The following is a 12545-nucleotide window of genomic DNA, read 5'->3' on the forward strand; positions in this document are numbered from 1 at the left end:
TATACTTTTATTATGAAAATTAATTAGATTTATTACAAAATTTTAATTACAAAATTAACTGTTAAGTTTCTCTGTTACCTATAAATATTCTTTGTTTATATAAGAAAAACATATCAACAAACACTAGAGTCATGTATATATTTTTTTTATATTATCTTTAAGACATTGGTGTTTATAAGGTTTAGAAGTTGTATTCGATTGATTTAATGAATTATTGTATTTTGGGAGAGAAACACATTTATCTTGTTGTGTCTTATGCACTAAAAATGTTTTCTTTCTTTAAGAATAATACTAGCGTATCCCAACTTAGATTATTTATACTTAATTTTTTCATTTATTTTTTATCTCATATTGTTATAAGAATTATTGAATCTTTGATTAATATTAGTTAATTTATATATATATGTCTTAGTATATTATTTCTCTAATAATTATTATTATATATTATTATATTTTTATTATCAATAATATTATTTGATTAATATTTTCTAACAATTTATTGATTTCTCTTATTGATTTCTCTTATTGTTATAACTCAAAAAGATACATATGGCATAAGCCTTTAGGTTACTTTGTCGAGAAAATACTATCCAATAGAAGATTATTAAAGTGAATGAAATATGAAGAAGAACTAAGGTGCATTGCACAAAAATAGTATATAAAAAATAGCAGAATAAGAGTGTTTAAATATGGAAGTCAAGTATTAAGAAAGAAATTACGTTTAGTGGTTGAGATTTGTTAAAATGAGGATCTAGATGTATTTTCGACCATTGATATATATATATATATATATATATATATATATATATATATATATATATATATATATATATATATATATATATATATATATATATATATATATATATATATATATATATATATATATATATATATATTTTGATTCGAATATGCATGGAATTTTATACCCATTATAAAATTATCTATAGTAGGGATGAAATCTTACGTTTGTCATAAAATTTTTTATAATGGATTCGAACAAAATAACTGTGTGGTTCCACCTTGGCACACATCTATCATGACAAGATTAATTATTTATAGCGTCGTTAAACAAGTTCTCTTTTAAATCAAATCTCTTTATATGAACCTTTTTTCAATTCTCGCTATAACAACCCGATTTTGGGTGATAAATAAAAATATGGGTAAGCCATTCAATATTAAAATAAACATAAGTAATTATGGATAAGTTGAAAGTCATTACAATTTATAATTAGTGTGTATTGTATTTCTAAACACATTTCACAAAAACCTTAAGTATTACAAAATGTTAACTAGACACTTAATACAATTTTTCATATTACAAATATAAGTCTAGTCATTCAAACCATTCTATACTAGTCTATCTACAAATCCTAATTCCAGCTTTGGTGCTACTATCCTCTGTTCCTATTTCTTCTCCCATATTAAAATTCAATTATCAGACAAGAAAGGGAAAGAGAAAAGAACACATAAGAGAAAAGACAAGGTAAGCTAATTTATAAGTATATTAATAAAACATACTAATTACATAATTTCCATTCAATAAATTAATTAAATATTTTCAATAGTTCACCAAATTTTATACAACTATATAATCAACAAAACTCAATTTACTCAAGATTACCATATTCTATACTAAAACAACTTTTGAAAGATTAGTGTATTGAATAAACTCATGATCTTCGAGACTGTCATATTTCCCTTCATTTCCTCTTGTTAACCAACTTTATTAAAAGAATTTGAATTATAATTCAAACAATGATAGGGTTAACTTTATTAGCTTCCTAAGTATGATACTATGTTGTATCATACCGTCTATCATGTGAAGACTTCTTCAACACTCACCACCTAGATATCATACTCCATGTGGATTAGATACCAGTAGAGTTAGATAGTCTCATTCTTGAATCTCCTTCAATACACTTTGATATACTAAACAATAATATTCTCCCATGAAAATAGTTATTGTGACTGGCAGCCCAGAGCAATAATCTCATCGCCCAATACTCCAAAACAAAGAGTTTCTTGTAAGGCTTTCTGCCCAACGCGCGTATGAGTTGCCCAATGCCTATATGAGTCACCCAACGCCACTAAGATAATGACTCACTGTCAAAGTTGCAACGCCATATAGGCATCGCCCAACACCAACCTCATTGGAGCTCTCTACCAAGAATTTTATACATTTTTGCCCAACGCCTAATAGTTATTGCACAACGCCTGCATCCCTGCACCTATCACACCTTGTTGGGATTTAGGGTAGTCTAACGGTAGCAAGTTAATGAACAAGTTTTCTCAAAGTTTTCAACCTAGCGCTTAGTGATGGGTTCTTGTGCCCAATAATACTCGTACAAACATAATTTGACAAATCCAAATATTTTAATTCTTCTACACCGGAAAGCTCATACATCATCTATTCAATCTAAATGCATTATAATTTCTCTTGGTTTCATTAATTTGTTACAATCAGCAACCTTAAGTTATTGCGATGTTATACTTCATCATGAGTCATGGATTCACAAAATAAACTTATCCAGATTTTAGCTATCCAAGATCAGGATATCTTTTTCCATATCAGAAACCATTAACAACAAATAGTTTTTCTGGTCAAGATTTCTTCTTTTTAAACATTTCTACATGTAATTTTATCCAAAAACTCCAACTCACCCAAAAGCCATTTCAAAATGCATCAACACGTTTTTTAATACTCATCAACATAATTTCTAATCAACACAATTTTATAGAGTCTACATTTATGATATTTCATCAATATGCAATTCATCAACAATCATTCTTATCAATGCCCAAAAACACAATACAACTCATGAGATCACATCTCATATCACAAAAACCATCAAAATTGCATTTTAATAAGAATCTCCCCAAATCAATTTAAATATTCTGTAATTATTAACTTAAATTTAAAACATTTTAAATGACCAACTTCCCTTACCTTGAAGTGGTGATCAAGCATAACTTTACCCCTTTTTATACAGCCTCACACCAAAAAGATCGTTCTATCACAAAAATAAAGGTCTAATCAATAATCTGAGCAAAATTTTAAGATCAACCTAAAAGACAGTTTCATCAAGAATAAAGGGAGATTACATGGACTCCAAAAATAGGCGTGCATGTATGGAAAATGGATTGCTCTGTAGAGTAATGAGCAGAAAATTAAACTTACCTAATGAGAGAAATTGAAAGAGGGCTTTGATAGAGTTTTTCACGTTAATCACTCTGTAGTGTTGAATGTTCACAAAGATGATATATTAGTCAGGTGTGTAGAAGGGAAAGGAAAATGGAATTAGAGGATTAGGTTTTTGGAAGAGAAACTTGTAACGTCCTAACTGAAAATTACTTAATAAAATAGATAATTGTAAATAAACTCAAATCGTCATAAAATAATATTCCCGAAATGCAAGAAAATTTCACCGTGCTTAAATTCAAATCCATAAATCCATAGTAATTAATACAAGTTCCAAATCAACTGAAAATTAAATAACTCAATCATAAATGGTTCATAAAATAAAGTCCTATGATAACCCTCTCTCCCTGTCTACGCATTTCTAGCATCACCTGGAATATCATCTGCACACGTGTGACATGTCACACGATCAATGTCAAACACAAATAGAAAGGGTGAACTCAAATCAAAATGAACACACAATTTAATAATATAAATACCCACCCAAAATACTCTAACTCAACTAATGTTTATTCTTGAAACCTTGTTGCCCTAAGGTATTCTAAAACATCATCTCATTATTTAAATTAAACTACTACCCCATGCATACAAGACAATTACTTGACCAAGGACCCAAGATATATCATGCTTCCACGAACCTGCCCGTTCGTGGTCCAACCTCTATGTACCTCCCCGCTCGTAGTCTAACTCTACGGACCTCCCCGCCCATAGTAGTCCAACACGCATGATCCATCCAGCTACGAACCTTTCCGCTCGTAGAAATTCTCAAGTATGAGCATGGAACATGCGAACCTCCCCGTTCGTATCCTCACAAGAGTATCACTAATATGAACCTCTCTGCTCATTTAATCGCATTCCAACACAAGTCATGAACCTACCTACTTGTGACAAAATCAAACATCTTCTGGTCCATATTTAACATCTCAATAACAGGTATAATAAGTCCAAACACATCCAAAAACAATAACAAATATCCCATACATCAATTATACACACACACACACACACACACACACATATATATATATATATATATATATATATATGTATGTATACATTTACAATTGAGACCATGCTGACACTTGAGTTTATCCAAGAGTTAATCATATTCATAGTAGCTCTAAAATAATCAAGTAATACATATTCTAATAGAAAATCCAAGGATTATGATTTCATAATTTCATTTTATTCCTTTCTCTAAGAAAATATTACAACCTATAGACTCTATATCTACACATGTCGTTTATATTTCTAACATACTTTCACACTTATCACCATAAATTAGTAAAGTTTTCCAAAAAGAACCCATATACTAATTAAACTCCTAAAATCACATAAAGATATAACATTATATTATTCTATATTTAATAGAATATCCAAATATGCAAATAACAGTACCATCTATATCCTTATATGAATACTTAATTATTTTATTTTATTTATTTTTTATTTTTATTTTATAATATATTTTAATATAATATATATCCCTTTGCAACCAATTTTGAATACTTAACTTTAACCTTTTACATAATATCATCACCTTCCATTTTTAATCACTTTATAACCCAAAAATAACCCAACTATAATTATAAAACCAACAAACCAACTTTGAAACCACCCCATAAAAAAAAGAGAACTAAAGAAAGGAGTGGCTGCACTCCAAAATCACGTGAGGTGATTTGTCCAAAGGAAGGAAGACTACCTCTCGAACCTAAGTCCTCTCAAACACCACACCATACGCTCAACCACTTGAGCTACCATCGCTCCTTATTACAATTGACCTAATTAATTCCATTAAATGTGTATCCATTTCCCATTTACTGTTAAATTAAATATTTATTTATATTTAATTTTCTTGGGTCTTACAAAGCTTTTGTTAAATAAATAAATGTAGGTTCGCACAATTCTCTCCCACTAAAAAAAATTTGTCCTCGAAAATTGTCTTACCAGAGAAATAGAAAAATGTATGATTTTCTCATATCTTCCTCCAACTCCTTTATAGAATCTCCAGTCCTTTTATTCCATAATACCTTCACTAGGCTTATAGTCTGGCAATACCTAAGTTGTACCTAATGCCATATCAGATATCAAATTCCATTTTTTGGTATCAAATTGGTCGAACTATTCATCTGAAAATTTTTTCCCTTCTTTAATCCTTAAAACAGGTACAATTTGACTCAAAAGTCCTCAAATAGTACAATTTAAGCAATTTGGTAATATCATAGCTTCAAATTTAAGATTTTTACTAATAATACAATCACAAAGTCTCATACCTAAATTGTCTCAATCAAATTTCACTAATGCATAATACACACACCAATTATCAATAAAATAAATCATTGCATCACAATAACAAACTAACTATGAAATCATTCAACCACCCTTCCATAGATCACAAACAAATAAGCACTTTAACAAACAAAATAAAAATAATAGGTTTCCCTTATTTTGAGTAGAAAACTTCTCTAACTAAAGTTGCTCCTTAGAGTCTTATTCCTCATAAGATGATTTAACTATACAAACATAGTCCCAATTAGAAATTTAAACATATCCTTATGATCACAATCAAACATATATTCACTTTGAGCTATTGAGTCACATGCATTGAACTACATGCTACATTTAGACTAGGTTTGATAAATTACAATTTTATAATCATTGAGTAAGCTTTAGAATAATCGCAGTCTATAACGTTTGTTGCACTAGTGTAAGTTGCATATAAATTTCTTTTGATGCTTTGAAATACACATTTGGTAAGATTTATTTTCTTAAAACAAATATAAACACAGTAAACAACGTCCATGTGGTTATCTTCCATATGAAGAAATAATGACTTGACACACACACACACACACACACAAACCCACCAATATTCGATTCAAAAGTACAACGTTACACAAAGATTCAAAAGATTACGTTATCTTTCAAACATTACGCAACAATCATCTCCATGAAGAAAGTACAGTGTATACAATTTGATTTGTCTCATTGTTCTAAAGCTTTGCGTATAATTAGTTTTTCGTGGGAGTGTGTAAAAGCTTTTGTATTCTTCACCATAGAAAGTTATCCTCTAGTCAGGAAGCCATTCACATATCCTCTCTCTGAGAGTTACCTTTCTTTGAATAAACATTCTTTATTTGTAATCACAACTTACATTTACAATATTTGAGTTCTTAATCTTAGGGGAATTAAGGAGAGATAAATAGGAGTGGCTTGTGTACTCTCTATAGGCAATAATGATTTGGTATACTCAATTTCTAATAAATTTTTGATTAATGTAACCTTTTAAATTTTGACATAAGGAGAAAAAATTGAGTGTATCCCAAGAATTGTGAATAAATCAATATAAAATTGTTGTGTTGGCACTTTGTTCAACCCTTCTAAAGTTGTTTGATACTTTAGTTGGTGTAAGTGCCAACATTTTGAAGTTGGTTTTGTTATAAAAATATAATGTATTGCAAAAACTTTTCTAGATTCAAACTCCTATTTCTAAAACCACATAATTACATACATTGAGTCACACATCTCATTCTACTCCACTACATCCTTTCTCTTATTTTATTGAGCTTATTTTCTACTCTCTTAAAAGTGTTCTTCTTGCTAATTCTGAGATCCTTGGAGATATTCGAGAAGTTCATGTCTCAGGAAAACCATCTAATTCATGTTCTTGTCATGTTTTTACAACAAGTTTTTGATAGAACGAAAGGTGTAATCCTATAATACTTACTCGTGATTGATCATCTACCTTTTTCCAAAGGATGTTGAAGTATGGGAGGTGTAATCCAAATTATACTTGTTTTCTTCTAGTCATGTCATATGGATATCCTATACATTGTTGAAAATGACAACCACATTCTTATATGAAAAGCAAGAGTTTATACCAACCAATAAATGGATTGAATAACTAAAATATTTTTACCAAATGAATGCAAAAAAATGCAATACCTTTAGGGTGTTATCTCTAAAGATGAGTATGCAAAGTTTCACTCATTATTAGTGTATAAAGCGAATGTGGGACACACTAACCGTCACTAAAGAAGGTTTTAAGAAAATAGAAGGGAATAAACTTAATTCCTTGAGTATTCAGAATTGGTAGTTTAACATAGAAGGGAATGAAAGCCATGTTCTACATATTCCAAGTAATTATAACATTAGTACTTACAATATCATGAACAAAAGATTAATAATAAAAAACTTAATTTCATTTCAAAAGTTTTCATTTAGATACTTTTTTTTAAGTTATACAAAGTTCTTTTTATCTTTTCAATTTGCAAAACATCCCTAAGTTTCACATGATTTTAAATAACATATCAATAATACACTTATCACATGATTTTATTAAAGATCATTTAAAAATATTTTACATTTAAAAAAATCAATTGAATTCTTTTTGTTAGAACATAATAGTTTACTTTCCTACACTAGTGCATATTTGCCTTTCTAACTCGGGCTTTATGCCTTGATCAGAATGAAAACGAGGTATATAAACAAACAGTGACAATTTTGAAATTTACGCAATCTTTTATGCCTCAGTTACCATTACACTCGAGCTAGAAACCACCCTTCTACCTTGGTTGCGAAGGACCTGAGGCATAAATTGGTTACCTACTTCGGTTTTGTGTGAACCCGAGGCAAATAAATTTGTGTAGTCAAAAAAATAATTTTTTCAATTTTTTTCCTGCTCTTTATGGCCTCGATTTTCTTGGAACTGAGGCAAAATAGGGTGTTATGCCTCGGTTATGTGTTAACTGAGGCAGAAGAAGGTTTTATGCCTTGATTTTTAATTCAACCAAGGTAGAAAGGTTAGGTTAGAAAAATCCCAAATCAGAAACAAACTGCACTTCATCTTCTTCCCTGCATGCAAGGGGCTTCTTCTTCTCCATTTTCTCTACACTTCGTCTTTGTCTTCCACCAACACAATAGACATCACGTCTTTTTCCTCTCCCTGGAGCGAACCACTGCACTACGCGTCTATCGCTGCTCTTGTGCGTCTTCTTCATCGCGTCATGTCCGCCATTGCGTGTAAGACCCGTGAAATTTAATTAATTAAATAAATATTTAATTAATAAATGTGGGTAATGGGAGCCTTTATGACATTTAATATTGATTGATGTGATGTGGAAAAGTGCTAGCTTAAATGGTTGAGAGTACTTAATTGTATGAGAGGACTTGGGTTTGAGTCCTATGTATGCCTATTGTGTGTGTATTTAATTTATTTTTATTTTAAAAATATGCTTGATCATGTTGATTGATAATATAATCATAGAATTATATTAATCATCATGAAACATGAATTGGTTGAATGGTTGTGCATTAAGTTAGCATTGGCATGAGAGTGGGTTTGAACCTTGGGTAACCCAAACTAAACTATCTTTTTGCTAAAAGTTGTTTTGGCATGAATGTGAAAAGGTATAGGAACCCTAGCTGGCCAAAGAGCAGCCAAGAGTGGTTGTAAAACAGTCCATAACGAGACATTGAATGGCCATTAACATCCCCATTAAGCCTCATTTTCGTTTCTAGATAATTAACATACATTAAGACCTAATTAAAAGGCCAATTAGAGAAAAGGAAGAAGGTTTTCTGAGGCTACTATTGCACTGCACGTTAGGGAGAGAAATTCAGAGAGAAACGTGAGGTTGAGTGCAATCCAGGAGCTGAATTGGGTGAGAGAAGAGAAACCATTTTCTTATGAAAGAAGGAGACAATAACCTTCAAGTTTAGCAAGGAAATCCAGGTTAGGGGAGTTATACACGTTAATCTTTATGTTTAAACATGAATTGCATGATAAGTATGTGATGATTGTACATGAACCCCTTTCTGTTCGGTTAAATTTCGAGTTTCTGAAAATTCCCAGAAACCGCCTGGGGGGCTATGCATAGTTGCCAGGCGACACTGCTGTTTTGGCCTAATTCTGGGTTCTTGAGGAAGGAACCGCCTGGCGGCACATCCCTAGCCGCCAGGCGACACATGTTGCTTGCCCAGTTTTCTGGGTTCTGGTTGAATTGTCTGGCGGTGATGAACACCCGCCAGGTGACACGAGTCAATTTTGACTCGATTTTAGTGTTTTGGACTTCCTGTGTGATTTCTAATCGGTGGAAAGGGTGTTGAATTCTTTAAATGATTAAATGGGAGTAAATAATTGTGAAATTATGATCTAATAAAGGGAAATTGGATGATTATGGCATCATTCTCGTTTTAGGGTTGCGTAAGGAGGAACCTGAATGCGTGATTTGATTCAAGTGAGAATTTAACTGGAAGTGGTGTATTTTATCCTAAATAAGGGTTTGGGTGTAGTAGAATGTATTAGGGTCTGATGAATTGGTAAAGTCTAGGTGAAAGGGATTTTCAGGGAGTCTTCAAAGTGTTGAAGTTCTGGAAAATTGCCTAGAATCATAAGTACTGCCTCGTGGCATGGGGCTTGCCGCCAAGCGCTAGCGCAGTGGTAGTGATATTGCGTGGCTGTGATGGTAGGCACTGGGGTGGGTTTTGTTGCAGTTGTATTTGTATTTGGAACTAGAAGAATTGATTTGGTGATATCCTTGGGTAAGTAATGATATAATCCTAATGCATAACCTAAAGTAGTGGCTTAAAATGTGGAATTGGATGGTATCAATTATTTTAAGACTGCTTATATGAAGTGTGATATAGTGTAAATTATGGACTGGTGTAAGCTATGTGAAGGAGGTCCAAAAGCGTGACTTGTTCTTTGATAGGGTTAGATTTATGAGTGAAGTGTTGGTAAGCACTTAGGAAGGGTGAATGGAAATTAAATACCAAGCTAATGTTTTGAACGTGAGTGGAATTGGCCTAGATGGGAGTGTGGTGTAAATGTTGTTAAGATATGGATATTGTGTCTTGAGTCTTAGACACCTATGGGTAAATAATAGTGTGCCAAGGGTACGAGGTTAACAGTGGTATATGGTAAAGTTTGAAACATTGAATTAAGCAAGGTGATTTATTGGTAAACTTAGGTCGGTGAACCTAATTGGAATTAAGATCATGGGAAAACGAGTTAAATCACATGGTCTTGAGATTAATTAATTTGGTAAAGTTTAGTGATGGGGTGGTGCAGAGGGAGATGTAGAAATCAGTGAGGGAGAACTCAAAACCAGTACAATTAGATGTACTGATATAGCGCCTGACAGTAGAGTTGAAGCCGCTAGGCGATAACCACCAAACAAGTGCTCTTGGAACGTGTGCGTCTGGCGATGAGGGTGGTCCCGCTAGGCGATGTCTAAAAGTCTGGGTGCTCTAAGGCGTTTGGCGCCTGGCAGTATGCGTCCCCCGCTAGGCGGTCTGGAAGTGGGCAGCGCCTGGTGCTTTGTGGGTAGTGCAAGGCGATTTTGCTGCAGTAGAATTGGTTTTGTGCTGGCATTGTTTGCGTGATCTACAAGGCTTTTAGGATATCTCAAAGGTCGGCTTGCTGGTGTTCCTTGAGTTGTGGCTTGGAATGTATCCCTTGAGTTGAGCTCAGGATAGGGGTTAAGCACATAGCATTTATTAAGTTGTGGCTCAGAATGACATTCCTCGAGTTAAGCTCGAGATGGCGGATGAACACGAGGAACCCTTGAGTTGAGCTTGGGTTAGCGAGTGTTGCCGGTGTGAGTGTGCTGGTTGTGGCCAGTACGAATAGGTCCAGATAGATTGCCCTCCTGAATAATTAGCTGACGAGTTTGGTAGTCTTGGGACGTTACGAACTATGTTCGTATTTGGTAACTCCACCTAGTGTTACGGTGTGTGATTCGTAGTATGGTTTCCCACACGTGCTCTATCGGTTATGGCCGATAGATATGGCAACAAGATATCTTGAGATACTCACTAGAAGACGTAGAACACGATTAACATGGTTGTGGCCATATGGTATGGAATCAAAGGAAGGAATTCCTTTGGTGTGATTGTGTGATATATATAAATGTGCTATATGTATATATGTTTATTTTGTTAGCTCACCATATATACTTGTGTTTGATGACGATCGTGTACGCAGTACACGTGACCAGAGAATGTTGCAGGTGGATCTAGTGAGGCTCAGAGACAGAGCAGGGGCTAGCTGGGAGATTTTTTCTATAGAGATGTTTTTATTGTGAATTTTACAGACTTGTAATCTTGGTTTATGAATATGGATTGGTTTTATAATACCTTTTATAAATTGAATTTTGGAATTACTTTATAATGTATTAAAGTTTTAATTTCCCTGTGTTTTTGGGAAACGAGGTGTTAATAAATGTAGCTGATGTAATAATTTTTTATTATTAATTAAATTCGTAATATTTGGTCGGGATGTTACATTGCGCGTCTTCTTCCTCGTATCAAGTCCGCCCCTATGCACTTACGCTTGGTGCCGCTGCTGCTATTATTGTGGCATCACGTTGTAGTCGCTGCTGCACTCGAAGACCCCATTATTGCATTGACGATGTTAAGAGGGAGGGAGGCTGTTGCAATTGTGCCATCATCACCGCTGTAATTGACGTTGGTTGCCCCATAATTGAGGCAAAAAGATCATTCAAAATATATTTTTTTTAATTTTTAATGTCTTTTTGGCATCGGTTGTTATGCATATAGATTTAATACCATTATTACTTTTACTTAATATAGAGAGAAAAGACATAGAAGAAGAATAAACATAATAACATTTAATTAAAAAGTTACTTTAGTTAAAAATAAGAACGCCATAAATTAATTCAAATTAATTGAAAAGTTACATTAATTGATTTGAAAATTTACAACAGTTGTCAATTGAACAATAATCTTTCGATAACCAATGTTAAATCTATTTTGGAAAAGTAGTAAAATTAGCCTATTTTACTATTATTGTTATATATATATATTAGACTAATTGAACAATAATCTTTCAATAACCAATATTTAATCTATTTTGGGAAAACAGTATAATTAGCCTATTTTACTATTGTTATATATATATATATATGTATATATATATATATATATATATATATGTATATATATATATATATTAATTAGACTACTTAATAAATTATGTGTATTTTAGTAATTTAAACTGGAACGAAAAAGAACATAGATGAATATTAGGACATGTATGTAATTGAAAAAAATATGTAGATACCAATTCCCATCTCTATACTTAGTTAAAGAAAAATCAAATATTATTCGTACTCATACCTAGTTAATACGAGATTTTCCGTCAAAACATAAGCAAGTTCGAGCATTATCTGCTCTGAAATTAACTCACATAAAAATTATTTATTTTTAATTTTATTAATTTAAGTTAACAAGAATAATGTATTAAGTAAAAAAGAAAAGCAAAAAATAGTTAAACCTAACCAATAAAATGAAAAGTGTTAAATTAAAAGGATCTCTTGGC

Source organism: Vigna unguiculata, chromosome 2, assembly GCF_004118075.2.
Source record: "Vigna unguiculata cultivar IT97K-499-35 chromosome 2, ASM411807v1, whole genome shotgun sequence".
Taxonomy (NCBI): Eukaryota; Viridiplantae; Streptophyta; class Magnoliopsida; order Fabales; family Fabaceae; genus Vigna; species Vigna unguiculata.